The 25610-nt window shown below is 33.6% G+C and overlaps 1 protein-coding gene across 1 annotated transcript in view; it reads left to right on the forward strand.

The window, feature by feature from the left end:
- Positions 1-13672, forward strand: part of LOC149080563 (octopamine receptor beta-2R-like) — a 138441-nt gene extending 124769 nt beyond the window's left edge. Inside the window, exon 2 of the mRNA XM_089239689.1 lies at positions 763-13672. The gene's annotated coding sequence lies outside the window, so the exon portion shown is untranslated. The remainder of the gene's footprint in view (positions 1-762) is intronic.
- Positions 13673-25610: the final 11938 nt, after the last annotated feature.

The following is a 25610-nucleotide window of genomic DNA, read 5'->3' on the forward strand; positions in this document are numbered from 1 at the left end:
ATCTTTTTGAAAAACTGGCAAAGTTACTTCGGTTGATAAAGTCATCCCGGTTGACGATATCTACTGTGCTCATTAACTGGCATCTCTTGATGTGGCATATCCGTTTTTACATGCAAAAGAACCAATGAACCAGGTTAAAACATGACGTATATAATAAATAAATAGTATATGGCTTATAATAATATATGTAGATTATATAATAAATCTATTTCATAATTTTCTTTTTCAAAATTAAATTCTGACAAATATTTTTAAGGTACATACAATGTTTCATCTATATAGAAAGTGTTTTTTAATAGTTCACTGATTTTTGCTTGCTAAACATGTGAAAAATGTCTGTGCTATGAACCATAATAAAGGTGCAAAACAACTGCGATGACTGTTTCAGTTTTTCTTTTTTTTATGTTGAGGAATTTCACCCAGATACTGTATGAACCAAAGAGGAAATATGTCTTTCTCGAAGTCTTTGGATTTTATCTAAACTGATATCTTTCAAATATTCTCTTTCTAAACAGTTGTTTCATAGAATATCATTTTTTATCCGATGATATTAATATAGTTTCATAAACGATCGTATGAGAACAATAAATGTAAGCACATAGTAAATTGCTGAACTAGTTTTCAGCTATCAAGTAATACGTATGTATTAAAATAACAACTAATCGGAAAATATTTCAGGTTTCGAATCATTTTCTTTATATCACGCAATAATTTCTACGTAGTTGATAGAGAAAATTAATATTTTTATTTTTTTATTTTTAGGTGACGAAAGTGAATTTTGTTTTAATAATGGAGAAGAAATATGAGAGTGAATACTACGAAAACAGGGCATTAACCGCATGCACGAAGAAAAATTGTTTATATACACAGAACTATGAGGATCCTGACACAGTGTCACTTTGGAGCCTATGAAAATGACGTGTTTTATTCATAAATGTATATGCTTACACTGGAATCGATATCATTTGTTCGATGTACCCAATGTTTCCCTTCACCCTTTTAAATGCGTTCTTATGTGATCACGGAAGCATTCAACTTTAAAGGAAAGAAAAGGTGCATTCAATATCAGGGGAAAAGAATTGCTTTACTGTATATCTAGAGCTGTAATTTAATGAGTAAAAGTAAAATTTACTGATTTTTTTTTCAAGAAATTGACTGAAAAGATAATTAGAAGTGATATCACGAGAACACAACAAATGCAATGTGTAAAATGTACATTATTTCATGTATATCTATCTCATTTTATGGTAACGAGTGTTTTGTGTAGCACATAGAATAAAAAATGTTTTTAACTCACATATTAAAATTATGATCAGTTCGCTGAAACGTAAGAGATTAAAAAAGACGTGGTCTATCCTTGTAGATTAGAGGATATATTTTGAAACCGTGGATAATTGGTGTTGTTGACAAATTTTGCAGAGAATAAGAAATGTTTCTGATACGCGCAAATTTATATATTTGTAAATGAGACAACTGCAGATGATTTATATTTTTCTTAGCTAATATGCATGAGCAATTTGTTTCACTGGTTTTTTACAAGCATCAAATGTGAAACCAAATCCGAAATGTGTTCATATGTGCTAGCTAATAAGTTAATCCTGTTACATTTGCGCTCAGAAGCAATTCAGAAATATTATAAATTAAAACGGTTAATAACAAATTTTGTCAAATCCAAATTCGAAAGAGTTTTTAACATTTTAAAATCCAAACATATATTTAATGAGGTCACTTTGAATAAATAAATTATTTTTATGTTCCACGAAAATCAATACAAAGAATTCCATTAAACTGCATTAATGGTGATTAATTAGAAATGTTCGGAAATACTTAATTTTTTTGTGTTCTATTGTGTATCATAATCAAGAATGGATATCAATCAATATTTCTAGAGTATTCGTACATCTTGGGTGTGTTCATTAAAAAAATTCGTCCATTTTCAAATGCTATAAACATCTAGAATTTAATTAACAGAGCTTTTTTTATTGTTTGTCATTACTCTATAGATGTCTTGAATAAAACATGCATTCAATATTTTCAAAAATTGAAAAAATTTTTTAATTGCAAGTATAAAAAAATATAGAGCACATGCTTTAAACCAAAGCGTGTTGACATTTCAATAATTTATTGATTTAATTACCACCTTTTGTTAATTTTGAAATTTGAAATCAATATAAAAAGTAAAGCATAAAATCGCTAACAGAAATGTTAAGGTAAAACATCAAATTGTATTAGTCTTTTGCACATTTGCATCATAAGGTTTAAATTCGTTATTTCTACTTGTTTGTAACCCATATAGGTTTTCAAAATAACGTGCGACCGATAAAATGTAATAACACTGGTCTACAATATTTTTACAAGAACAGTGGCTTTAGAGCAGTTTTTCAACCTGAATTCAAATATGTAATCAGAATTTTCCATCAGGCTCTTTTTTTTTCTTCTGAAAATCACTTTCATTTTTTTACTTCAGCAGAGTTTTCGCCTGTAATGGGATAATTTAACGTAATATTTCTTTTTTTTTTAAGATTAACTTATTGTGATTCTGTATTTATTGTTTACAGTGAAAAAGAATGCCAAGAATTTATTAATTTTGTTCAGGAATGTTCTAATGGGTTTAGTCCTGTTTAGATACTGCTATACTATCAATGTTGTAAGCAGATATACCCCAGTATTTTATTTATAGTGTGTCTGTTAGCATAAGTATGTTTTTTTCCTCAGTCTTTGTCCTCTGTGTGATAGTTCAAGTTTATTATAATTGTTAGAAAAATTTGATGCGTTGAAAAGCTGAGCAATTTTTCAAATCACCCAGACAATTACTGCAATGTATGTGGTTAACTATCCTTAAGTCCTAGAGACGAATATTCCGTCATGTGTAAAAAAAGTATTGAGGACTCTTTCGTGTTAAGTTGGTGATTTGATAACATTTGGGTCCTAACACTCTACTGCTACTCACCATGTGTTATGTTTTTCATTTGATGGGAAAATAGGACGTATATGCTTTTTGAAAGCCTATGATTTACGGGCGATTGAAAAATCATTAAACTTATTGTAATTTTCGCTTAACCAACATTAAAGAAACCACATGAAAGCAAAATACATAGTGAAGCGTCTCAATTTGCCATGTGCAATGTAGAGAAGACACTTAGAAAAATGTACAGGTTGCGTGGCTGTGACTGTATTTGTAATCTAAATTTATTAAACTTAGTGATACAAAACTGATGTGTAAAGGGATTTTTACTGCTACGAGTGTGTACACTCATTATGGATGATAAAACTTTCGAGAAAACTGTCAATTCTACTGGAACAAGCTGCCTGGTAGATTCAAGAAGATCTGTAGTGGTTTTCTCGGAAATTATGATTCAGAAAGCGATAGCGAAAGATTGAGTGATCTTTTCGATTTATACAATGGTATTAAATGCAACATGCCTTAAAAAACTACACTCATCCGATTGCCACCTAGATTACTTTCTGAAAATTCTCGGGTTTCTGAGCATTAAGGTTTGCGATCATTTTCATCAGCAGATTTCTATGTTACAAAAGAGGCTATTAAGGCAGATGGAGTGTAAGTACTACGTCAGATTATTGTTGGATATTCAATTAATTGCTTTACCCCTGTAGAGGAATTTACCTCATTACACTTTTGTGTACTACATAGAAAGTAGTAATGCCGACAACTTTATTTACTTTCGGTAATCAGGTAATATACAATACCGATATCATAAAACACCCTCGGAAGAACAAAAAACAGGTGTTACGAGTTTAAAAATATATTGAGGGATTTTTTTTGGGTGAGATATATTAAAATACGGTTTCGAAGTCTCTTGAAAAAAATATATTTATAGAAGATTTATTGTAGTAAAGGATATCGTTGTATCGAGAGGAGTTCAACATTAAACCAAACGAACAAGATTTCGAGAAACATAGTTATAGAGAGATTTATCGTTGTAACGAGGTTTCACTGTATTTATCATCCAGAGTTATGTAAGCGTGAATTCTAAATTCTGTACCATGTCAGAAAAAAAAATCCCGCCTGATGGAAGACGTTTGAATGCATAATTCGAATTCAGAGAAATATACTTAGAAAACGTTTTTATATTTTTTGTTATTATGATAGAAAGTTCTTTTTTTTTGTTGGCCAAAATTTTTTTTATTTTATTACCAGTTTGAAGAGTTAACATTTTCAAACCGGAGATACCTTCAAACATGGCAAAAAAAATTTTTTGTTTCAGTTGATTTGTGTTTATTGTATTTCAAAATGCCCTTTAAAAAGATTTTTTTTAATTACTTGATTAGTTAATTAATTTAGGTCGATATCTTTACTAGGACCATTTGATTTAGGCACACACGTGTACCCTTAATCTCTTAACTTGAAAAAAAGAATCATTAAACCCATTTAAAACCGTTAAAAACGAAGGTACACATATGTGTACCTCTGGAGCGAAGAAGATAATCATTCGATCGACATCGAGACCAATGCGCATATCTTTTGATAAAAGACAGAGAGGGAGGGGAAGATCAAATCGATATGGTTTCATATTTGCGAATACTCAACACAGTAGAAAGCAAAATTCTAATGAACGACGTTCGTTGAATAATCCTAATCAATATTTAATGCATTAGCTAATCGTGATTAAACTTCAGACATTTTTGTTTAGTTTTTGCAGTTTATTTTATTCTCTCCTCGTTTCCCTTGAAAGCTATTTTTTTTTATGAATGGAGTAAAGAATAAAAATATCGAATATCCTTGTTTGGACTACAAAAAGAAAAATTATCATCAATACGGGGCATGCTTTTCTATCATTTCACATGAGCGATTTGCAGTCGTTATAATGCCAAAAGTGAGCTTTATATACCAAATTAAATTCTCGGGAAGTAAGTGAAAGGATGTTGAAAGTGAGTGACCAAGAGATGAAAATGATTTTATGAGTGTTGTGAACTAAAAATTATTTTAGGTAAGATGAACTCACATTTTGAAATTTTGTTTTTCAAGAACTCAATACTAAATGGACTTGAAGTATGAGAAGTCCGAGAATATTATATCATCAAAACAAATGTTTTGTCCTTTTTTTTTTGTAAATATGGTAAACACGGTATTCGAGTTATGGAATAATTCAGTAATGACTTTCTTAAAAGCAGTTAACTGGAAATAAAATTTATGAATGTCTTTCTTGAATGTTCGAAATTTCATATGAACAGTTATTCGCTCGACGCCTTCGAAAAAAAAAAAGGTTTTATCGTTCTATTTTTCACACTTTGACTCACGTGGTTTTCCTTTCTCCAGAATCTATTCGTAAAAATCAGCTCTTCGTCACTTCATCCATAATAAGAAGAGGTTTTCCAAGCTCATTTAATACTGTAGAAACGCTGATTTGAATTTCGAAAAATGAACGAATCTTTCTATTACAATAATAATCATCGTCTTATGATCTGTTGTCTTTTCAAATTGAAGAATTGGAATTAAACGAAGGCTCATACAAATTGCACGAAACCGTAGAAGGCAGGGATATTTTCTTTCACACGATGCATGCAAAATAAATCGATAGTAACAATTAGTATCAACTGTTTTCTGGGCTCTTGAGACTCTTAATTAGGTTCGACTTCTCTAGTTAACTCAACTACGCATTGAATTTAAAGATTATCTTTTCACGTGCATCAAAGAAAAACTTTCTTTTTACTCCCTGCATTTCAATTCGATATCCACTTTGGGATCTCGGAAAATTTTATTGCAAATATGATCATGAATTACCAGCGAAACCACTTGAAATATTCACTAAAGATATCTTTCAAAAGTTTAATTTGAAAGGAATAGAATTTCTTGTAAACACAAGACGGTTTAAAAATAAATAAATAGAAATAGTAGTTTTATAACAAAATCATATTCGCACACACACAGATACAATAGAATATAATTTATTAAGTTTAAAAATAACATGAGGTTTTTTTCCGTGAAACAATTTTATTCATTTTTATTCTGCTTTGTGGGGTGTATTTTCTTTTTTGTGCCTTTCATATTGTATATACTCATACAATAAAATCGACGGACATCATTGGCTTTAGTTGACATTTAGTTTTGTCGTATATACAGTGCACCGAAAAAATTTAGGCACTTATGGAATTCACTCGTAATTTAAAAAGAGCCGAATTATTGAATAATAAAGATTATCAGATACTTCTCTCTCTTGGTGCGGTAGCCCATGTTGATGCGATACTCGCCTTAAGTACCAAAGGATGTTTAGAGATGTCGCGAGTTCGCTAGCCGGTTTGTCCTGGTCAGAAACTTTCCTGACACAGGGGTACAACAGAAACGGTGACATGACCACAAAAAAAAAATTACCGCAGTAAGATCCACATCGAGGGGTTAGCGCACCAACCTCTCGGTGAGTATAAACAAGGTTGCCTTTCAGAATCGGCAATAAATTGTAGGCCCGATCTGATTAGCCCTCTTGTGCAGAAAATGACCGTGGTGCGATAAAAATTATAAAATTAAAAAAAATCACAATGATCACCTTCTCTCTCTATCTGAAAGTATCATTCTAACATTTTAATACCAAAAACAGTGATGTAACCAGCGGCGTATTTACAGGGGGGGGGGGGCTAAGCGGGCTATAGCCCAGGGTGGCAAGTTCATAGAGGCGGCAAATACGAGGAATGAGTGATGAGTGGCCAAGAAAAAGAGTAGAATGGTAGAAGGACAGCGAAACTGGTATAACCTTGAAAAAATCTGTCTCTGCCCAGACAGCGTGAGACTAGGTCAGTGAGTGAGCAAAACAGTGACGTAGAGAGTTTGTGAGCAAAAGAGTGACTTAGAGCATGAGCAAGCATGTGAATTACCAAATGAGTGACCTACAGAGCGAGGGACCAGGTCAGTGAGCGATCTAGAGCGTGTGCAAGCATGTGAGTGACTAAAACAGCGTGCAAGCATGTGAATGCTACTGTACTTGCTGGAGTGGGGGAGGGGAGGCTAAGCGGGTTATAGTAAAGGTTGGAGAATTAAAGGAAAGAGTGGTCATGAAAATTAGATGAAAATGGGAGAAGGGTGACAAAATTCGTGTATCCCACAGACGGCAAAACCATTAATGCGCTTCTGGCCATAATTCATAATAAAATAAAGTTTTTGCGAAGAGAGTGAAAAATTCGCAAACTTGCAAAATTTTAGTCACAATAAAAATTTTCGCGATTGGTTGACGTCGACATATGCAAATCCGCTGCTAATGACGTCACCGCTGTTCAGTATTTATGCTCTCTCCCAGATATAGCATCAATTATATGAGATGCTGCGAGCTACAGCGAGCAGTGCTGAATAGGAAATAGAATATGGAAGTTGTGAAATTGTAAGGGTAGACAGTTTTGGAAATTTTTTCAGTTCTCTCACAACGTTCTAAAGTGCCTATCTACCGAATATTATCTGGAGATGGTATATATAATGCCCAACACCGATCAGGAAGGCCACACGTTATAGATGAAAGATGACAGAAAATTTCAAAGACCGGCAACGATGTCTGCGCTGCAATTTAGAAGCTCGTCTGGACTCTCATTGTGAATGGGTAGGATGCGTACACGTATACGAGAAACAGATATGGTAGTTTTTCGAAAACATTGTGGAAAAACCAGCTTTTGCGCTTAGGTTGCGACTTGAGCACGGAACATAAAGATTACAGTGAGTTCACAAGTGTGTGCCGTATGGACCAAAATGTTATTCAGAGAAGAGAAGAAGTGGAATCTAGATAGATCGGATAGATGAGGGTTATATTTGCATGTTTATCGCAAGAAACCACGGACAAATTGCAGTCATATACTAGAGCGTGATGTATTGCTATCTGGTGAACCTCCATTTATCAAGTGGTGTATGAAAATAATCAATGCTATTCGTCTGTAAAAGCTCTTGGAGCGTCCATTGAGAGTTATTGGGGTAATTGTCAGCCGCAGATAATGCAGGAACCAATTTATTCAATGGAAACCTGAATTAACTTGCGGATTAAAGAAAAGAGCCATCTGACCAGATGTTTAACAATTTTTATTTTGCTGAAAATTTGACTGTCTAAATTTTTGCGTCGATTGTTTATATACTATTTTTGTTTATTTTGTGATTATGTTGCCTATAAATTGTATAGGCTAATTTTATTACTTTGAAAATAAAGTGCATGCTCACCCTAATAAGTGGTAATTAATTTGTGATTTTGCAATCAGTAGTTTTCATACAATGTGTGATCTCAGCTAGTATCTAAACTTTTGCGGTGCACTGTTGTATATTTATACATTTTCTTCTTTTTCGCTCCTACAATATCAAACATCTATTCACTTTTCGATTGTATTAAACTGCACCGGACTAACGGCAAATAATATTTTATTATAAATGAAGGCTCTATCTTGTATAGTAAAGTATTTTTCACGGTGAGGAAGACAAAAATGTCTAACAGCCTTCAAAAAAGTGAAAATGTCAACGGTATACATATTGTTATGAGTTGAAACAATTTTTACGGTTTTGATGAAATTTCAAAATGTAGGGCATTGACTCTGTCAGATATTATTTTACACATGCATTATTTTACTCTTGAAGCCACCAAAAGAGGATAGAGCCGCATCGTAGATTTGTTTTGTAGAAGTTTTGTATTTGCAGTAGAAAAAATTGCGCATTTATAGCTAGTTGTTAGCATTTTGATGAAATGAAAAATTCGGAAAGTTCCGAAGGAGAAAAAGCATTTTGATGCATTACAATATAATGTTCCGGGGAAATTTTCAACATTTCTACTATTCATTTTCAAGGGGGTTCAGAAATTCTATTCGTGTTGCTAAGGGATGTCGATTAATAAATTATAACATTTTTGAACGGCGATAGCGCGAGATTTGCGTATTTGTTATTTTGCTCATTTTAAGTTTCAAAAAAGTATTTTGATTTTAGAAGGTTGAAGGTAGGGAAACTTCTCAATTAAGAAAAGAAAAAAGCAAAACCGAAAAATTCATGTTGTACGTCAACTTTTTGTAAATGTCTATGGAAAAAATGTCAAAACAGGGCATTCGACACCCACGAATGGGTTGGATTTTCTGTCACTGACCCCAGTAAAACAAAATCACGTCGAAATAAGGTTACTAATTCAGACCAAAAACGGGAAATATGACTCACCCGGGGTATAATCAATGTTCCATATTCTCCTTGTTTTGATTTTTCATACAATAATAACATGGTTTTCTTTTTTTATTTCACAAAAATACAAATATATAATTCACAAATTTAGACATATGTGTGTTACACAAATACAAACATCTAAAACACAAATACCAGTATATAATAAACCAAATACATACACACGTAATATAAACACAAATACTGTGTAGCCTCAAGGGACTGAAAAGTCCCTCCAGCAGGCCTAAAGGAATTAGTTATTAAATTGTATACTTATTTTTTTGCAACAGCGTTATTATATTTATTAGATATGTGTCCAAATGTATTTTCGTTTGTGTATATTTTTTAATAAAGTTTAGAATTAAGTTACTTATTGTGAAGCTCAATAATAATATAATTATCATACATCATTTGTCTTTTTCATTATTGTACTCTGTATTTTGTTATGTAAATTATGTTAAAAAAACACGGAAATTTTGCTCATTGTAAAGAAATACGGTATGGACACGGTCAGGATTTTCAAAATACGGACGTCTGGTAAACTTACATTTAGCTTCTGGTGGTTATGTGAGCCTCAAGTGAAAATATTAGTTTTTCCCCGTGACTGATTTTTGTTTCTGAATTTTATTTTAAATTATTATGCGAGTACCTCTTATTATGTCTCGTGCTTCAATGAAATCATCCCTAAATTTCAACATTATTTCCTCTTTTGAGAAAAATTTAGTTTACAATTTGATTTTAATGAAAAGATTTTAATTAATTCTAACCTGTTCGTCAGTCATCAAATGATCATCAAAAACATATTTATTTTCAAGTAAAGTTCACATCCAATTGATAGTTCTGTGATAAAAACTATGATTTTTGAATATTGGTTCGATTCTGAAGAGAGTCAAATAACTTTGAATAATAAAGGTTTCTGTTTTAAATGGCAAATACATTACCAGTGAAACTTGCCAAACTAAATTTGAGCTTACTTTATAGTAAGCTTACTTTAAGTAACTTTATGTTTGTTCCGAATCGAATGAAAGTAGTTTCAGCTCCCACCACTATTGACTTAAATTATAATATAAACCATTATCTTGCACTCGAAACAGTTTTCTGCCTGGTACGGAACCTATCTTTTTGTGAATCATCATTTTTCTTTGAAAACAGTATTCACGAGTTCGTAAAGTTCGACGGTCGTAAAGCTCTAAATCTTATATTTTCTATTCTGCGTTCCTCCATTTCTATCAAAATACGTGTTCCACTATATTTTCAAGTTTATGAATAATTTGTTAATTTTAAGTTATGATACATGAAATACGCTCATAATGCATAGAATTCATACAAGAAGACAAAATATATAAAGAAGGAGCATAATGTTAACTTCTTTGATGAACACTTAATACGTTTATGCCAAAAGCAAAAAAAATAATCTTTTCGTGCCTGCAATTCATCAGTATGAGAAGTTCGATAATAAAAACTAAAATAAAAAGCATGGCACGTCATATTGTTTTTGCTTATAGAGTTTGTCTAACAATGCAAACGATTAAAAAATGCTTTCTGTTACATTCTTGATAATAATATTGTTAAGTTTTTGGTAGATACGTTGAACTATAGAACTATATTCGAGCTCCAATATTGTTTTGAATGAAAATTATCTGACAGAGAAATATGACCAAAAGTGAAAACTTCATTTTGTACTCGTTGTTTCATTTTTTCAGCTGTTTGATGGCCTCTTATTGTGCGAGGGGAAAAAAATAGTCTAACAGTTTAAGATTTACACCAGTTACCTGTTTTGGGAGTTGCAATGCAACACAGGGAAAGGTACGAAACGTATTAGTGAAGGAGAAAAAACTTCCTATACACATAAAGTTACGCTGGGGACAATAAGTGTGTTATTAGAAATGAGCTAAATTACAAGCTATCCGTTTTCATTGAAAATGCAGTCAGCATCCGGAGGGTTAAAATCCGAAGACGCGTTATTCAAAATGAGAAGACTTACTGTGAGGTGATGCGTCCTGCTTGACATCACTTCTTGAGGTTGTTGTTTTGCCTACAAGTGATCGAAGCAAGACTCGAAATGCTTGCAAATTCATGATATTTGTCAAAGAGAGAGAGGATTGACTATTTCAATATTATATTTATTTAGAGTTTTTTAGACCAATATCTATAAACCTTGACTTTCCTTGCTACAAAGAGTTGCTGAAGAAATCAGTCGCTAAAACCAACCTCATGTTTTGCATGCAACTTGGTTCGTGGTTTTTGTCGTATTTGTTTATATTTTTTACAATCTGTATGTGTTTTGAAAAATTAAATGCTCTATAACTTTTTAAACTAAGTTAGAATTTTTTCAGCTCCGTTTTTCAGACAAATTTGTTACTTTTCTGAATCACAAATGGTAACTGCAATTACATTTTATGATTGAGGAAGATTTTTCTTAAGGAATCTAAACGTTTAATTACATTCATGGGATTTAAATGATCGTTCCATTATAGGTGGGTCCTACTTGTTCCAGACTCTGCCACGAAGCTGGACTAGAAGAGATCTCGGCAACGGGATAAGTCCAGTGGCAAAGTTCTGGCGTTCATTCATTCAGGTGGGTCCGACATGTATAACTGAAAACCTTTATTTTAAAAGTCGTTTGGCCATCATCGGATTCAAAAGTGTATAATTGCGAAGAGTGTAATATTTTTGAATATATTTATATAAGTTTCACTTTTATTACCATTGATTTTCTGAAACATTGATATCGCATTTTAAAATTAGTTGGTAATGGCTACATAATGATATAGTCCCTTATCCCCCATTTTTGTGGAGTGAAATTAAATGGTTAGAACTCTAAGAATCAAATTCTAAAATAGATAAGAAAGTAATACTTTTGATTTTTTATTCATTAGAATGCATTTTTGCATGATTGTGTGAAACACTTTTTGAAAACATATGATGATTTTCAATAGAATAAATGTTCAGTTGCGATTACTTTTGTACTTGAATGTATGCAAATTGAATTATTTTTAGATCTGAAATTATTTTTTATACCGTATAATTCTCCTATTTTAAGGAAATATTTTAACTTGAAACATCTCAATTGGATTTTGAGAATATATTTATACGGCTAGAATATTGAAACATTGAATGACCATGCATGTTGAATTTTGTTGAAGGCTGTATTGTAGTGAGAGAAACCCATATTTGAAAAATATATATTGTTTGCATATAGTACCGTATTTTTCGAAATAAGCACTGACCAGATGTATACGCTAGTGATAGAAACATCGTAACGTATGGGAAAATTCAATATAAGCGTTCAATTTCTAAGAATAAAATTTAACTTTCGGGTAATGGAAGTATAATATAGGTTTTATTTTGTTTCATTTGTTGAAAAATATGAGTTGAATGATCAATATAAACTCTCATACCACAAATACATTACTGTTCGATGAACGGATATTTTAAAATAATAAAATATCAATCGCTAATATAAACGTTTTTTCTCAAATATCTCGATTAATCTTTGGACTTAATTTGTCAATTTCTTCAAAATTATCTTTTTCTAAAATGAGAACTAACACATCCACTGCAGGCTCTCAAATTGCGGTACTCTTTTAAAAAACAAGCACCTTATTCCGAGAAGTACGGACATTGCATGTTTTTTGTATTGTATTTATTTTAAACTGCTATACGTCGTGGGTGATCTGTGACAATCTGGATAATATGAGTCGCGAAATCTTTGTATGTATTCATACATTCAAGTGGTCCATTTTTAAATAGACACGCTGCTTTATATGCGTTATAAAATTCTCGTGCAAGTTATTGACATGTCTATTCGTAAATGTTCATTGATAAATAATTGTAATAAGTTAGCTCACAAACACTACGTCAATATTCGTTTTCTGTTGTCATTCAATAATAGCGTTAGATGCATCACATGTTGTGTAGTGACGATAGCCTTAATAATGTAGTTGTGTGGTGGATGTAATAGTGAATATCATTTATACTGTCTGTGTGCGGTGGCCGGCTCATGAACATATATCGAAGCAAACGACTCGAAATTCCTACAAACTCATGATATCTGTCAAAATCATGGGTGATGATTTAGAGATGCATATTATACATATATGAATATCTCACTCCCTCGACCTTCCTTGTTGGGCAAAGATTCGCCGAAGAATGCGGTCGTTAAACAAAAAAAACACTTCTTTTTTGTAAATGTGATATACACTACCATAGCGTATGTAATGTTTCTTGCGGATTCTGGTAGTGATAACCATTGATTTGGTATAATAAGAAATATTTTATGTGTAACTTGTTCTTTATTTTCATGTTTGGTTTAAATAATGTTTCCAATACATGAGATTGCTTTTCCTCCGTGCTTCATAGGTGTGTGAAATCAATAAAATTTTTGTTGTGTGACTGGCAAAACTGCACTTTGATAATCACTGGTATTTTCCGATGCATGCTATTCAATAATTTTTAGGAAAATATGTTCTTATCAAACAAAAAAAATCAACGTTTATTAAAAAGTTATTGCGAGGCGTTGATGTATATAAGAGTACGTATACTTATATTAACGCGAACACATTTTGTAAGAATCTTCATTTGATTATAAGAACTCTTTTTCCTGGACAAAAATTGGTGAAAAAATAAATTCAAGTAGAATTCCAACTTCTGACAAAGAGATGTTCGCATTCATATTTTATTGAATCAGTTGTCAACGATAACACATAAACTGAAAATAATAATAAAGGATTTATTAGCAAAGCTTTCAACTCTAAGCACATACATTACACCCAATCGCAAGAAAAAATTACTTAATGATGGGAAGAGGTAACCAAGATGATAATACGAAATGTTCAATTTGAACCATTAATAAGCCATATGAAATGAAATTAATAAATTAGATTATTATACTCACAAGAACAAGTAAAAAGTAGGAAAATTAAAAAAAAATCTTATGATGAGCCCAGCTGCAAAACTATCTAATATTTAAGCAAAACGATGTACAAAAAAATTTTGGTTGCCAGTAATATGAATGAAGGAAAGGTTTCAGTACAGATAGTTCATAACAAATTCGAGTGGCTTTTTTAGTGAATTTTTTTCATGACTTTGATTAAATGTAAGGAAATTAGAGATGACGTTAAATCGAGCATTAAATCATGTTGAAAGATAGAAAAGAAAAAGAAGTAGATTAAAAAATGAATAGGTTCGCAAATAATGAAAAACTTTTGGAAAAAAAAAATTGTAAATTTGATATATTTACATGATTCATGTTCACTTTAATGTCACCATCGTGAATAGGTCGAGTAAGTATCCTGTACTAGTTTCCTGTTTCGTTCAAGTCAGGGGGGATTGCGTATAAGAATATCAATTTTTTTTCGCTGTCGGAGCCAATTCTTCGTATATTTCACTTCCATTGAGTTCTTTAAAGGCGGCTGCATACGTAACTGCAAAACAAAAATAGTGAAAACAAGAACGGCCTTATAATTTTTTCAGGTTTACCTTGTTATCATTCACCGTAATTGTGCGACCAATGAATGTATCCTTTAAATTTTTATGATGCCTTGGGGGTAGACGTAAAAGTTGGAATTTTTTTAAATTTACTTACGCATGTTTTTTTTTAATTTAATGAAAATTACTGTGGGCGTATAATTGGGTACCATAGTGTATGATAACTCAAAATATGTTATCAAAACGAAATACATTTGCTATGATCTTTGATCTAATCAACTTCATAGCATTCTCTCCGAAGAAACTTTACCACGAAATGGAGACGAGAATGACCGACTCTCAAAAACTTTCAACAAACGTATGAAGAGAATTTAATGCGCTCAAACGGAATTATAATCTTAAGTTATTCGTCTACTTGATCCTTTCGATCGGCATATCATGGAATAAATTACAGGCGGCTTCTCCGCTTAGTGCCGAGGTATTTGCATATAAATGGAATAAAGGGTGGTCCATCTGTTTAGGACCGAAGCTGCAGAAATCAGTACTAGTCAGATGGAAAAAGAACTTATCAAGTACTCTTATAAATTGCGAAATTGCTTTTTAACCCATTTGCATCCACAAGCGGATTGTTCCGCAAGATTTTCTTCTGCATTATCACTAAGGGCGGAATACTCCGCAAAATGGTGATTGTTACCGACGAAGGCGGAATAGTCCGCTCAAGCGAATCGTCACTTTAAGCTGAGTGTGAGAGGTAAAGAAAAATATTTGAAGGCTTGACTAAGTTCACGTAGAGCTCCTTAAAACACTAGGCTGACTCATCCACCTCCTTTGAGTTGAACTGTGACATCGGCATTATCACTGTTCCCTATCCCGCTTCTTTTTTTTTAACGATTTTCAACGAGACATCACTTATACAAAGCAATGGCCACAACAGGTAAATTGCCCAAGGAGGTGGTTGGTAAAAAGATGCCCACAAAAAATATGGATGCCAAATATAACTAAAATACAGCAACGAATATAATATTCACTTGAATATCATTGAGGACTTTATCACCCCATGACACACTGGTACTTTGAATATCGCCTTCTCTATTAAAAACTGACACTGAAAAATCACTAAACGCACATTCCAACATTGCTGTCTACCCCAAATACTTCTATCGAGAGGGACCAAGTGCGCCCTTACATCCATTGCTAACACACATACCCAAAAATTATTTTGGGTCAACGCCAATGTTATCCGCCAACTTAGATTCAACTTCCTTTTTACTATCCGTAATCACCTTTTTTAATGCCCTTGTTTTCTCGGTAAATGATAAAAGGTCCTCGTTCATTTTTATACTCTCTAAATGCCCCTGTTTTTTCAAGATAAAGATTACGAACTTTTTTTATGAAGCAGAGGAAGTGTGACAAACAAAAGCGCTTTTTACGAACAAAGGGTATAACGTCATGAAAAACAGAGGTTAGTTCTGTCCTGAATTCTTTCCATTGACTTACCACGCCAACTGATTACAACCGGTTTTTGAAAAGCCCCGCTACCCTTTCTCCCAAAAGATCAAAGTTGGTTGTTTGAAAATGAGGGAAACCATTCTCCTGTTATCAGCTTCACCCGAGGTAAAGTTACATACAAATCTAACGACACCTTGATTACTAGAAGAAACTTCCTACCGAAACATGTTCATCCTCGGAAGTAACGAGAACTAAATCCAAAATAGAAGTACCCGCAGTGGCTTCTGATACCTGCTCATACAAAAAGTATCGAGCACCAAATAAAGAAACACTTTCCACATATTGATCTCTTGCCAATGGGTTCTCCCAATGCTTACGGGTAGTTAAAATCCCCTAATATGACAACGGATGGTTAGCTTTGTTTGTAGCTTCTTCACGGATAAACCTAATAACAAAATAATGGTTTCTTGTTTTCGAAGAATCATCTTTGAACTCTTGAGGGAAAGGTTAACGGAGGTTTTCAATGACCGGTTGGAATCAGTTGGTGTGGTAATTCAATGGGAAGAATTGATGGCAAAAATATCCTGTTTTTCTTGACGTTATACCCTTGGTTCGTAAAAGGCGCATTTGTTTGTCGCATTCCCTCTGGTTCACGGAACAAGTGCATAATCTTTATCTTGAAAATAAAAGAACATTTAGAGAGTCCAAAAATGAAACAACGTCAACATTTACTGAAAAAAAGGGCATTGGAGAGGGTGATTAAGGAAAGTAAAAAGGAAATTGAATCTCTCTCTCTCTCTCTCTCTCTCTAGGCTGTGGCAGGTAACATTGGCACTGACCCAAATTCATTTTCCAAGTATGTTAGCAATGGATGTGAGGGGATAGTTAGCTCACCCCCCCCCCCCCGCCAATAGAAGGATCTCGAGTAGAGAGCAGTGTAAGCATGTGTAGTGCTGTCAATGATCGATGTCAATGATCGCGTCAGTATTTTAATAGACAAGATTATATCCAAAGTACGGATGTGCCATGGGGTGATGAAGCTCTCGGCGATATTCAGGGGAAAAATGTGATCCTAAAAAATCGATGTGCAAGCTAGGCACCATGACCAGATGATATTTATTCTAGGGTCCTTGGGGAATGTGCAGATTTACAGAAGTAATATTGCTGGGGTATCAACACAGGGGATTGTAAACTTGCCAATGTGGTTCCGTTATTTAAAAAGGTTAGTAAAGAAACCGAAGAAACCGTGTCCGATTATCGTCTAGTGAGTTTGGCTAGCTCCTTCCAAAAATTTTGGAAATTATTATCAAAAAGCAATTGGTAAAGTGGATAGACCGCGATAGATAGCATTACACCGAAACAAACTTTACGTCAGGTTGCGCTACACGTACACGCACATTCCCGCATGTACCGGTTCGTTGGGGGGCTCCGCGGGGGGGGGGGGGGTGCATGTGTGGTGTAGCAGTAGTAGGTAGGGACTCCAAAAAAAATGGCTCGGGGATCCATGATGTCTTAAGTCAGCCACCTCGTTGGGCAATTTGCCTGTTGGGGCGTTGTATTTGTATTTGTATAGACGGGAATTACGCATTATCGCAAAACCAGCATCGGTTCAGGAAGGTGAAGTCATGTGTAACCAAAACCTATTTTGCTTCTATGATCACGTGACTAAGGCATCGGTTGACTTTGTTTATCTTGATTTCCAAAAGATATTCGATTGGGTCCATAGTGATAAACTCTTGGAGCGTGAGTATGTGTTTTTTTTACATGGGGATTTTGGGATTAGAGGAAACTTTTTGAATTTAATAGAATCGTAGCTGAAAGATAGGTCATACAACAAGTTATGATGAACAGGGTATTTTCTGATTCGCAGGTATCATAAGTGTCGTTCCTCAATGAAGTGTCCCATACTCTCATTTTTCTCTTTTTGTCGATAAACTCAATTAGGGTATCAATGGTTTTGTTAGCAAATTCACAGACATAACGTGAAACTAATGGGGGTAGTCAGGAATCCGAGCGATAGGGAGATTCTCCAGACAAACTTGAATAGTTTCATTAATTCATTAGCCCATGCAGCGTGGGCTAATGAATGGAGCATGACCTTTAGTGCATGGTCCTCATTTTGGTCCGAACAACCCACGTTTCACTTACGAGTTGAATGACATTACTATCCCGGATGCAACTAGGGTCACCGATTTGGGAATTCTCAGTGACAAGCGGTTTAGGTTTTCTGAGCATTGTTCATCGGTGGTTAAAAAATCGAATAGAATGTTCGGTTTCATTCGTAAAAAAGTTCCTTTGTGTTCTTCTAAAGTCATTCTTCCACTTTTCTGAGGCTTAGTTCGTCCTGGAATGGAGTATGCCGTAAGGTTTTGCAGACCATACCTACACAGAGACATTGACCTGGTTGAGGGTGTGCAGAGAAGAGATACGCGTGCTCGTGGAGCGCGCGTATTTTGGAGAGATGCTTGGTCGGATTCGTTTTGCACTGATTGAAGATGAAACAACCACCTGCAAAGAGTCTTATATGGCAATTGATTGAATTAGGAAGATCATTAATATGAATCAAAAATAATAATGGCGAGAGGACCGAATCCTGGGGGGGGGGGGTGCCAGACTTAACCTGGAGAAATGGAGAGTTCTGGCCCTTGAAGAAGACAAAATGACTGCGGTTTGTGAGGAAGGCTTCCATCCATTTACGCAGTTGAACACATAGGCCAAGGTTTTGGAGTTTAAGAGTTTATTGTGGAAATTATATCAGTTTTGTCGATACTGCTTGATAAATCGTGTATGAAAAGAGCTAATTGGGTAGTTACTGATAAAGATGATCGAAAGCCGTGTTGATTCGAGAGAAAGAAATTTATTAAACGAAGGTGTGAGCGGATTTCCTAGGCAACTATATGCTCAAAAAGCTTGCAGCAGGTAGAGGTGATAGCGACTGGTCTGAAATTGAGGGGTTTGAAAGAGATCCTGTGATTTATGAATTGGGGTAATCTTATTAATTTTCCAGTCAGAGGGCAAGTTAGATTAGTTTAATGAGACGTTGAAGATAATCAAAAGATAATTAGAGATTTCATCAGCGAGAAATTTGAGAATATGATTTGTGGGATCCCATCGGGGCCAATGGAGTGGGGTTTCAGTTTTTTTAAAAGGTTCAGAAGGCCTGTTTTAGTGAAAAAGACTGGACTAGAGTTGAATAATGAATCGGAAAAGGAGTATTGACAAGTGAAGTGGTCAGAGGAAAAAACAGAGTAAAAAGCCCGATTAAATTCTGTGGCGATATTAAGGTGAGAAGTAAGGTCAATGTTATCAATTTTAAGGGAAGAAGGACCAGCTGATTTAGGGCGAAGAAAGTTCAAAAATTTTAAGGGGTTAGTTTTAAGGTATCGAGGTAAAGAGTTAGTTAGGTAATTTGTTTTTTGGCGAAGGATGAGATCTTTAAGGTCACGTGTAGAGACTGAGATCTTATTTCTGAGAGAAAGGGAGTTATTGAGTTTTAGTTTTTGGAGACATTTCGGAGAATTTTCCTTTTTAAATTCACCGGAACGGATGGGGAGTTAAATCAGGGTTCGATTGTGTTTTTTTTGTCTGTGGAATGCAGTGACAATTTAAAATATATAACGTTACATGAGGCAACGTCACAAAGATTAAAAAGAAACGTTAAATCTCTCATTCGTGACTCTGTACAATTCATCCTTGGAAACTTTTAATCTGGATAAGTAGTGTTACTAGGCTCTTAAGAAGGATGGTATTTTAGTAGAGCATTGTACCACGCCCAAAAACAATAACATAAAATTTTAACCACACCCTATTCAAAAGGCATTTGATCTTTGCTCCCTCATTCTTTCGATAAATAATGTGAATGGGAACAAACCTGAAATAAATAATGTTTCTTTTTCGTATAAAATTTTGCAGATGAAAATAGAAAACCCGAGATATGATATTACTATATTCCACACTATAGAGAATATAATTTCATACTTGGCACTATCAAAGCTCACAAAAAAACTTTATCATAAAAATGTAGAAACGAACATTCGAATAAGATTTTTCCAGCTCAACAATGTATGTCTACAAAGAAAAACATAGAAAATTGCCGAAATATATACGATGAATCAATGTAATCATTGATTCAGTTCTTGTCTTGTTAAAATCTCACTTTTATAAATTTTATCCAACAGATCGTGAGTACAAGTGTTAAGCCGTTCGGCTTATGAAGAATAAAGTGAGAAAGCAATTACATTTATCCGGAAAAAAATTTAGTCAAAGTTAATGTAAGTAGTTATTAATTTTTCAGTAGGCTCAATTGTGATATTCGTTAAAACACTCTTGAAAATCGATGAAAACAAATGAAAAAAAATTATTAAAACTGTTTGCGATTTTTATTCAACGCAATCAATATTTTGTGAAAAAGAAATCGCCCAGGAACTCCGAAAATATAGTGAAAACATTTTCTTGAACAAAGTAAATTAGAACGCTATATGGAATTTTTTACATGAAAATCCTCTTCACTCTAGCAAATCTTCTGCTAGAGTTTCTTTCTGTCATTGCTTTGATACGACTAAATTGTTTTGGAAGATTTTTTTTTACCTCAGAAACACACACATATTTATCGTCTTGTCTCAGGCAGCCGAAAATATCTGCAACTCCCTTATTTCGCTGTCAACTGTAAATGACGTTAACACCAATGACTGTCGTGCTGGCTGAATATTACATATCAAACTTTGCGTCGTATGACACTTTCGTTTTCAAAGAAATGATTCTTTTCTGCTATATGTAGTAGCTGGAATCTCAACATCTGAACATAGATTTCAACGAATATGGTATTGTTAAGAGAGAGAGAGCGAGAGATAAATTTTTATTTCGATGTTTCAGTAAAAAACTCATAAGAAAAGGCTTTTTTAAACTTTTGTTACATAAAAAGCATATACCAATATTCATGTTTGTTAATCTAATACAAACTCAGCATATATTTACTGCATACGTAGGGAATAAAAATTGTCTCTGTGGTGGTCGTAGTGATGGACTCGCATCGCGAGGACCCTGGTTCAAATCCCCACCGTCGCCACAGTGGTGGTCGGCTAAAGATAGTTTTCTGTGGTTCCCAACTTTGAGGCGCAAATGCGAGCCGATCTTCCCGTTAAAAAGTCTCGCCACAGAAACAGAGCTACAACGGTAAAATTTTCAATCATTTACACTTCATTCATATTTATAAAAACTGATGGCAGGTAGCAGCACACTAGACATTAAATTCATTATGCAGAAACAAACTTTACGTTAGGTTCACAACACGGACATGTCCATCAATTTGTTAGAAGTTCCGCAGCAGAATGTGGACGAGGTGCATGTGTGGTTTAGTAGTGGGGAAAACAATTCATAGAGGGATTTTAAAATTAAAGTAAAATATGAATAAAAATACGAAAGAGACGAAAATTGCTGTGATAGTGGTTCCTCATGTCGAAGAAGTAATCGGGGGAAATACAATATTAAAAATGTTCTCAATTAAAAATTATGAATCAGTAAAACTTGCGCCTCTCTTTATCGCACTGACAGAAATTTGCCCAATGACAATTGGATAAAAAAATTGTCAAGACATCGGGGAGGGGGGGGTAATAGAAATTCTTAGTTTTTGTCACTTTCGCATCTTTTTAGTCATACAATTTTTGATACTTATTTCATCACGGAAAAAGTAACAAAAGTCAAGAATTTCTATTGCCAATTACTCGATGAATTTTTATTCAAATGTCATAGGGTTAATTTCTTCCGGTACGATACACAGAACAGCTCGTATATAAATACAGAGTGAAAAAATACTGAGTGATAAAGAAATGGACAAACTTAAAGTCACGGACACATAAAAACAAACATTTTTCGTCTCAAAATATGTAGTCCATTCGGGCTCTCGTGTGAATGTAAAAAATAGCGTTTCTTTAATACATCGTACAAGCAAAAACGCTATAATGACACGAAACATGGGATAGTAAAGTTTAATATAATTGCGATCTACGCATCAATTTTCTCGAAAGACGCAGGTATACTATATTGTATCTATATTCGAACGCACCGCGCCACTATACCCAAGCCCATAGGAACTCATATAGGTGATATTGAACACCGCTCTATTTTCCTCCCGTTACTTTGCTTTCCACCGCACTATAGTTAACTAAAATGTTAAATATGGAGTAATGATAGGCAGTTTTTTATATTTTTAATTGAGTTTTCTACTTTTACGTTTATTTCAAAATTAGCATGTGAGTGGCATTCATTTCCACGGAATGAAAACTAAATTGAAAGTCGTCTGAAATACTTAATAAATTTCTCTCAAATACAACTGAACAATTAATAAACTGAACAAATCAATACTAAGTATTGGCAAATGAGAAATATTTTCGATAAAAAAGAGAAGTACTGGTAAAAGTTAGTATCCCCAAGCGAATTATCTTTGCTCAGTCGAAAATGAGCTTTTCACATGAAGTCACGTGAAGATGGGAAGTTTCAAAAAAAATATCAGAATCTCCTTAATATTTTTTTAGCATAATGTTTTGCAAATGACATGAACAAATGTATCGTAGTTTCAAATACAAAAACCTCACTCTTAGGCCGGTATTACACTACAAAAGTTTGATAAAAGATCTTTTACAAAACTTGAAAAATTCAACCAATAAGATTTTCGGTTGCATTTGCTCGAGTGTAACCTATGAGCTTCATTGGTTGGATTTTTTAAGTTTTATAAAAGGGATTTTATCCAACTTTTAAAGTGTAATACCGGCCTTAGAGTCAGAATCAGTCAATTTAAAATATTTTTCAGTCTTTTTACTTACATTTCTGTAAACTTTAGACCGATTAATTTTTCTTCCTTCTTTTTCTTTCTGTTTGCAAATCTTTGTTTACTATAAATGTGCTTCGTCATTTTTAATGATGGAAGTTAATATTTTTAATTAAAATTATTTGCCATAAAGTGAAGTTGAAATACAAAGAATGGCATGTAAATGCAGCCTTTTATTTCATAAATATAATGAGGTAATATTACTGAAAAGTTACAGAAAAAAATTTCTTATGCGTTAGTCAAACATCAAGAAAATAATACACGTGTATGTATGTACTTGGAATTAAATAACATTAATATTTGAAAACATTAATGAGTAATTTGAAGTAGAGCGATCCTCAGAGAAAAGACTGTTGCGAGCACAAAAAAGTAAACACCTACGGAAATCATCAAATGCTAATTTATAATTTTCTTCAATTTCCGAAAACAAAATGAATTGTTGACAAAAATAACGTTATGACCGTATATACCCTATGGTAGTGCATTATCTTTTACTAACCATCCGAAGTATGCCGAGAAGTGCGCTTTGTTTTTCATTCCTAGCAATCAGCTGTGTTCAAGATAATGGTCCAGGATATCGTTAACGATAATAGCTACGCTATGTTTCATTTTGGCTCGAAATATTCCCTATTAACATCACTGATAAGGGAAACATTTATTTTGTCTTTTCAGAAATGAGACAGATACAGAAAAACTTTGACATTTCTTTCAGCAAATCATTAGTATATCTAGTTCTCTGAATCTCTGGATGCATTCTCCGTGATTTTGGTTAGTTTGGTTGACACAATATTGCATAGTTCATATTTCTTTTAATCCAATTTCGTTCTTAAGTAATGCATTATGGTATTCAATTTGGTCTACGATTTCTAAAATGGTGAGGAAAATTAACCTGGAATCAATTGGAATGAACTATAAAATTGCATATATGAGGTTGTCAATCCCTCGAGAGCCCCTTTTTAGTCATAAGCTAAGGACGAAAATGAAATTCTACTTGTGAAATTCTAATTGCTTTCAAAACCGATCTTTGAACCAAGCGTTCTCAAATGATGGTACACCCACACGAAACTTGATATTTGGCTACCGACTTTCATATCTTGCCACATAGTGAATGGCATGCTTCTGATCGAATTGATTGTCAGTTTTAGCGCATTTCGATTTACGGTAGAACCTCGATATTCGGATACATCGCGTCCACACCCTCATTATTTTATTCAATTAGTAGAAACCATTTTTATGTATCCCATTGTACTGAAGTTAGGTTTAAATGAAAGGAAAACCCATGCTTTCGGACCGCGTTCACTGTCTTCTTTTTTGAGAAATGAACAATGCTTTTTCCCGTCGACAATGAGTTAAGTTTCATTGTTTCAATACAGCTTGAACAAATGCTATTTTATTTTATTGACTTATTCATTTTATTTTATTTCACCGACTTATTCATTTTATTTTATTGACATTCATATTATTTTATTGGCTTATTTATTAATTTTTTATTATTTTTTATTTTTACAATTTGCTTCAAACTATCGGCCGTTCATCCCAGTGTAATTTCAGAAACCGTATTCGGTAAAACTAGACAGGATAGCACCTTGCTGAAATTTAATAAATTGATCGGAACATATCTTACCGATAGCAAAAATTTTCTTTTTACACACTCTTGTGCTTTTTTCCATAAAAAAAATCACAATACTTTCGAGTTCATTTTAATCGATTATGAGATGAAATTTATCTTTAAGGTAAAAAGATTTATGAGTGAAATGCAGAACCATCTTGAAAGAAAACCCGAGATCACAAAGCAGAAAATAAGACGGTGATTTTTTTTCAAGCTATTCCGTCCATTCTTTGTCTTCGTATTTCTGTTTTCCTCTTTTCCGTTGACTTTTTTTTTCTGGAGTTTTCATGACTGCTTTGTTATAGAGAACTGGGTAAGTCGGTTCATTCCAGAAGTTGGCTTCAGCTTGCTCCTGCGGATAGCTTTCATTCCAACTGATCATAAGCTGAAAGAGCAGCGAAAGAAAAGCAGAACGAATGGTATTTGGGTCACTTCAAAAAGTAGAAGGACTAGGAAAAAGGAGAGTGCTCTGAGAAAAAATGATGAATCTTCATATCTTTCATCGAGTTCATAATATTAGTCCCAACGTTGAGAGGCAGATTATTTTCACTCGTACAAAATTATCAAAATTAAAAAAGCTGATTTGCAAACCAACACAATGTAGTTTACAATGATTTTTTAATGTGTATATATATATATGCCACTAATCTTAAAGCTTCGAAATAAGATATGGTAAAATTTTTAATCATATATATATATATATATATAACATATCCTACGGTAAATGTGATAAATCTTTGATTATCCATAATCGTCGATTATTATGCATATGATGAAATACCATAATCAACATCGCCGATAGGACCAATCTTCCAAGAGTGTGATTGCACAGTTCACATCGGCGAAGGAAAAACTGGCGCAACCTCTTGTAAACTCCTGGTGGAAGTACATGTCAAATTTGTTGGCGAAAAAATGTGGATTGTGTGTAACCTAGGTTCCATTGTAAATATTGTTCGTTTTGATGGGTTCTATCGAAAATCGCCAATTTTTTCTAAACAGTTTACAAACAGTCTTTAAATATAAATTTCAAACTGCTGATCGCCAGAAAAGCAGGCAAGCAAAACAAAATAACAAAATACAAATCCAAATTCATTGTTGGAATATAGTGCTCATGGAAGTTACATACAGGGTGCATAGGTAACGGAGCGTACTGTATTTCACTGGGGAATCGTTGATCCTAT

Source organism: Pholcus phalangioides, unplaced genomic scaffold, assembly GCF_987345545.1.
Source record: "Pholcus phalangioides strain wild (caught in Gottingen) unplaced genomic scaffold, Ppha-v1.0 ptg000011l_1, whole genome shotgun sequence".
Taxonomy (NCBI): Eukaryota; Metazoa; Arthropoda; class Arachnida; order Araneae; family Pholcidae; genus Pholcus; species Pholcus phalangioides.